The sequence below is a fragment of the Aotus nancymaae genome, unplaced genomic scaffold, assembly GCF_030222135.1.
Source record: "Aotus nancymaae isolate 86718 unplaced genomic scaffold, 86718_ANA_hifiasm-v0.15.2.pri h1tg000015l_1, whole genome shotgun sequence".
NCBI classification, from domain to species: domain Eukaryota; kingdom Metazoa; phylum Chordata; class Mammalia; order Primates; family Aotidae; genus Aotus; species Aotus nancymaae.
The window spans coordinates 5,713,401-5,719,449 of record NW_026988427.1 but is presented as its reverse complement, the minus strand read 5'-3'; the positions used below and the strand labels follow the sequence as shown (position 1 = coordinate 5,719,449).

General features: G+C 40.8%; 1 non-coding gene across 1 annotated transcript; it reads right to left on the bottom strand.

Annotated features, from left to right (window-relative positions):
- Window positions 1-919: 919 nt before the first annotated feature.
- Window positions 920-1,060, bottom strand: LOC135275186 (U4 spliceosomal RNA). Its single transcript, XR_010342887.1, has one exon. It is a non-coding gene; the product is annotated as a U4 spliceosomal RNA (small nuclear RNA).
- Window positions 1,061-6,049: the final 4,989 nt, after the last annotated feature.

The window sequence follows — 6,049 nt, the reverse complement described above, 5'->3', positions numbered from 1 at the left end:
GGACCCTGTTCTTTGACTGTCTGGGGATGCGCCCTCAGATACGAGCTATATCAATTAGAGTCCTTGCCCAGGGTTAGAAACAGTAAAGGAAATTGTGAGTGTGAGGCTTGAGAGACATTGAAAGTCACATTTATTGCCACGTGAAGGAAGGACAATTAAGTCAAATTGATTAAATTTGCACGGTATACCGGTTTCAATCCTTTTGTGTTTAATCCATCTTTGTTGAATTTAAGGTGAGTCTCCTATAAGGAACATACAGTCAGGTTATAATTTTTATTCACATTTTCAATCTCTGTCCATTGGCTGGGTATTTACACCGTTTACATGGAAGGTAATTATTGATATGCCAGCTTTCGACTCTGTCATTTTATTATTTGTTTTCTATTTGCTTCTTCTGTTTTTCATTTCCCCATTTCTCTTTTCTTGCCTTCCTGCAGGTTACTTAAATGTACTTTAGGGTTCCATCTGGATTTATTTTTAGTGTTTTGGGGTATTTTTGAATGATGTTTGTAGTTGTTTCTCTAGGTGTTACAACATACATATGTGACTTACAACAGTCTATTAATATCAATATTCTACCGCTCTAAGTGAAGTGTGAGAATTTTGCTTTCATTTTGATTTTGGAGAGGGAGGGATTGGATAATGACCATAGCCAGACCTTTATCTTCCCTACTTATCAATATATATTTTTTGATATCAGATAGTATTATAATTTTTGTTTTAATCATCATCAAACATAATTTATAAACTGCATGAGGAAAGGATAGCTTATCATATATGCCCATTTCTCAAAGTCTTCCCATTGTTTCTTCTTCCATCCTGCTGTCCTCAGTCCTGATGATCTGAGAGTCCTCCTTTAATCTTCTCTTTGCTGTTTGAAGAATTTCTTCTTTTTTTTAAAAAAAAAAAAAAAAATCAGTCTCCGTAGAGACTGTCAAAAATTGCCAGTGCTGACTGTATTGCAAGTCATCACGGCGGGGTATTGGGACAAGTTTTCAATTAGCAATAATTGCACCTTGGATAAACCTCGTTGGCTACAATACTGCCATTGCACAAAGCTGTTTGAAGAATTTCTTTTAGCCAGTCTTTGAGTTAGAGAAAATTCTTTTAGTTTTCTCTCATCTCAGAATATTTTATTTCTCCTTTATTCCTTGAGAATTGTTTCAGGATATAGAATTTGTGGTTGATAATTTTTTCTTTCAGTACTTGAAAAATATTGTGCCACTTCCTTCTGGCCTCTTGTTTTAGATGAGAAATCCATTATCATTCCAATTGGTGTGTCGCTATAAAAGGTGTCATTTATCTCTGGTTACTTTCCAAATTATTTTTTTTGTTGTTCTTTTTAATTTTCAGAAGTCTAATTAAGATGTGTCCTGGTGTGGATTTATTTTAGTTTAAAAATCTTTATTTGGGGATTTACTCAGCTTCTTGGAGTTGGAGGTTTGTATCTTTCCATAGGTTTGGGGAGTTTTCAACTATAATTTCTTTGAAGACTTTTTAACCCCCGCTTTTTTTTTTCCTTTGGGACTCTGACAACATAAATATGAGCTATTTCATTTTTGTCTGACAAGTCCTGAGGCTTTGTTCATTTTTTAAAAATTTATTTTCTTCCTCTGGTTTGAATTGGGTGAATTCTATTGTTCTGTTCTCAAGTTTACCAATTCTATCCTCTGTCATCTCCACTCTAATATTGAGCCCATCCTGCATGTTTTTATTTCTGCTATTATATTTTCCCGTTCTATAATTTCCATTTGGCTCTTTTTCTTCTTCTTCTTCTTCTTTTTTTTTTTTTTGAGACAGAATTTTGCTCTTGTTGCCCAGGCTGCAGTACGGTGGTGCAATCTCAGCTCACTGCAACTTCTACCTCTGGGGTTCAAGCAATTCTCCTGCCTCAGCCACCTGAGTAGCTGGGACTACAGTGCACACTACCACACCCGGCTAATTTTTCTAATTTTTGTATTTTTAGTAGAGACAGGGTTTTGCCATTTTTGCCAGGCTGATCTCGAACTTCTGACCTCAAGTGATCTAACCTCCTCAGCCTCCCAAAGTGCTGGGATTACAGGCATGAGACAATGAGCCTGGCCCATTTGGTTCTTTTTTTTATAGCTTTTATTTCATTGCTGAGATTTTCTGTGTTTTGTTTTGTTTTGTTTAATGTGTTTCGACATTTTGTGATTGTTAAAGCATTTTTATGACAGCTACTTTAAATTCCTTGTCAGATATTTTCAACATCTTGGTATTGGCCTCGGTCTTTCCTCATTCAACTTGTTATTTGTGTGGTTCTCAGTATGACAACTGATTATTTTTTTTTTCTGTAGCCTGGATATTTTGTGTATTATGCTAAAAGGCTCTGGGTTAGACTTAAATCTTTTTTTTGTTTTTTTAGCAGGCCATCACTCTGTTTAGGTTTAGTATGTAGGTCTTAGCCTACTATTATGGGCTGTGATTCAAATGGCAATTTAATTCTTAGAGCATTTGCAGTATTACTTTTGTCTTCTTTGTTTATCTGGTGCCAGGAGAGCTCTCACTGGTTCCTGCCAGGGCTGCCCAAGGGGACAGAAAGCGTTTCCCCAGCCTGGGCCACCTGCGTGCTTTTGGTGGGTAAGGTGTGTGGTGGGATCACCCTGCTGCTGCCTCCTCGCTGTCCCAGTGCTTCTTGGCAGGGAAGGAAAATCTTGGAACTACCAGGTGAAAGAGGCTTCCTGGGCCAGGATAACTGCTATATAGGGTCTCTCCTATCAGCTCTTCCCATCTTCTTCAGTATCTGTCAGTGGAAAAGGGGTGTCCCAGGCCTGGTAGGGAAGGAGAGTGTCTGTCTCCTTTGGCCACTGTGTCTGGCAGAACTCTCAATGTCCCTGCTGGTGGTGTCAAACTCTCCTGAAGTCTTCAACGGGAGATCCTATTAAATCCAGGGTAGGAGTAAACCTAGCTAACTGCTTTCTACTGTTGGATTTGAGGTTGGGAAATGTCAGGTCTGGGTGGCCTCTCTCTGTTAAGTGGAGGGACACCAAATATCCTGTTTCTGTGCTATTCCTCCCATCTTGGAGCTCCCAACTAGCTTGTCTTTTTTTTGAACAGCCTTTTGGAGTTCTTTTTTGATTGTGATATTATTCAGAGTTCTCCAGAGAAACACAACCAACAGGGTGCATGTGTGTGTGTGTGCACGTGTGTGTGTACAGAGACAGAGATATTTATTTTAAGGAATTGGCTCATGCAGTTGTGCAGGCTTTGTGAGTCCAAAATCTAATGGGGTAGGCTAGCAGGCTGGAGATTCAGGGAAGTGTTGCAGTTCAAACCAAAGAGAATTTGCTGGCAGAATTAGTTCTTGCTCAGAAATCTTAGTCTTTGTCCTCTTAAGGCCTTAAACCAAGTGGATGAGGCCCATCCATACCAAGAAGGGTAATCAGCTTTACTCATAGTTCAAACATTTAAATGTTAATCTCGTCCAAAAACCAACCTCACAGGAATATCTAGAATAATGTTTGATCAAATATCTGGGCACCATGGTCAGCCAAGTTGACACAAAAAATTAACCATCCAGTCATCTCTTATTCCAATTCCAGTGTTCATACTTGTGCTTAGCAGGAAGGAGCACAGGAAAACACGTCTACACTCTGTTCACTGGACTGGAAGCTTAAAAAAAAAAATAGGAAGACCAATTTATAGTAAGAAAATGAAGCTGACCCATAGAGAAAAACAGAAATGAGACCCCACGAGAAAATGGGTCTGTGTCCTGAGTCCATCTGTCCCCTTCCCTTACTGAAACTTGGTCTTCTGGGATCTCCTTGGATTCTGTAAGCCCATAAAGCCCTTTGTTGTTTCATTAGTTTAACTGGAGTTTTTTTGTTTTGTTTTTGCTTTTTTTTTAGATGGAGTTTCTCTCTTTTTACCCAGGCTGGAGTACAATGGTGCCATCTTGGCTCACTGCAACCTCCGCCTCCCAGGTTCAAGCAATTCTCCTGTCTCAGCCTCTCAAGTAGCCAAGATTACAGACACCTACCACCACACCCAGTTAATTTATTGTATTTTTAGTAGAGATGGCGTTTCACCATGTTGGCCAGGCTAGTCTCCAATTCCTGACCTCAGGTGATCCACCTGCCTTGGCCTCAAAAAGTGCTGAGCCACTATGCCCAGACTGACTGGAGTTTTTGTCCTTTATAAAAACTCAAGAGCCTGGGAAGTCAACCCAGGCTGGACTAAACGAAATGGATGGCTAGACTAAAAGCTCAGCTATCTCAGCAGCAGTTATTCTCCCCTGACATGACCTCTTCTCTGTCCTGGGATGAGGATAGATCTGGAGAATAAGTCCTTGGCTGTGCCAGTAGGGGTGGGTGGATTCCTAGCAGCCAGATTGGATTAGGGTCTCTCTCAAAGGAAGAGCAGGAATTATGTCTGAGGAGTGGGGAAGACCAGTCATGGAGATAAGTTGTTAGGATCCTGTCTGATGGCTAAATTGGGGGCAGGGGCAGGAGACAAGGATCAAGAACATGCTAAGGTGTCACCACATAATGGCGATGCAGAGAGTTTCAAATTCCTTATGCATAGTGTCTTGTGGATTAAAAAAAAAATCTATCCAGACTATTGCTGTTTCAAGTTTATTGATGGATTCATAATATCCTCATTGCCCCAATCTGCAGCTTCTATTTCTATGAGGCCTCGCTGAATGTCCCATAAGAATTTTAAAGTATCTTCAACTTTGAACCCAGGGCTATTGGATTTCCCATGACTCCAAAGCTAAGTGCTCTGCCCAGGAAAAAACATCCATGAGAAAATACTCCCAGACCAGTTGGGTCCTTATAACCAGACTAGCTCTCTCGATGGGGTGAAAAAGTAGTCGGAATCGGAGCCCTTCAGACTGTGCCTGACAATTGAACCTTTACATTTCAGCTTAAAACACCACAGGGAAAAGGGGAAAGAGGGGGAAACAGATGTCCTTCTCAAAAAAAAAAAAAAGAAAAGAAAGAAAGAAGCGAGAGAGAGAAAGAAGAAACATGCCACTCTAACCTCAACTTTATTTGCATTTTATCCATTTTATATATTTCACTTTATAAAAGCAGTCAAGCCCCAACCACAAGATTTCATAGATAAGAGGAAAAAGCTGGACTGTGCTTAATTCAATATTTTAGAGAAATGCTCTTATGGGCAGTCAGCAAGCGGCATCCCAGCCAGACCAAGTCTGCTGACGACTCTGAAAAAATGTGACTGATTCACACTGGGACACCACATCTCATAACACACCGTGTATGCAAGAGGCTGTAATTACAAAATGTTTGCATTAAGGAACGTGGGTGCCTAAATACAGATGTTCCTTGTTGACACTAATTGGACGTGACGTGGCTTTGGCCTGCTTTGTAACAGTTGCTGGAACAGGGAGCCCGCTTCGGCGTGCGTTCTCTGAAGGCCTCTGTTTCATATCGCCTTGATTAGAAGCGGGAGTGGGAGCAGGAGAGGACTGTGCATTAGCACTGGGCCCTCGTCTGTCCCAGAGCTTGGTGAAAAATGCCACTCAATTGACGGTGCACCGTTCTCAGGGGCTGACCGTGCACTTCATTCAGTTCTTTCTCTTTCTATTTAAAAGGGAAAGTTCTCCCCTAGTGTCCCCTCCTCCCCCAATCAAGACGGAGTAAAGACGCCATTTGTTTTCCTGCTACTTCTTAATGTGTCCAAGATGTGCTGTCTCCTTACAAATATCCACAAAGAAAGCCCTTCTCTTACCTTCTCTGAAGCTCCAGGCTCTCTACTCACTGACCTCCCTCCAGCACAGACACTCAGAGCCTTCAAATGCAAAAGATCATTTTTCTACAAGAGTCAGTAATTGACACACACATGAATTGAGTATCCACTTTGCCTGAATTCTACTACAAATAGAAATGGAAACAAACACGTGCAGACTTTCTGTTGCCTGTGTATACATTTCTGTTGCCTTAAGGGTCTATTTTCCTAAACAGAGCAGTAATCGATGGTGTTATTGCTGTAGTTTTATGATTGCTGTTTTGTTTTGAGATTGCTAAATGTCTGTAAAGACATGAATCAGGTGACCACTGTGCAA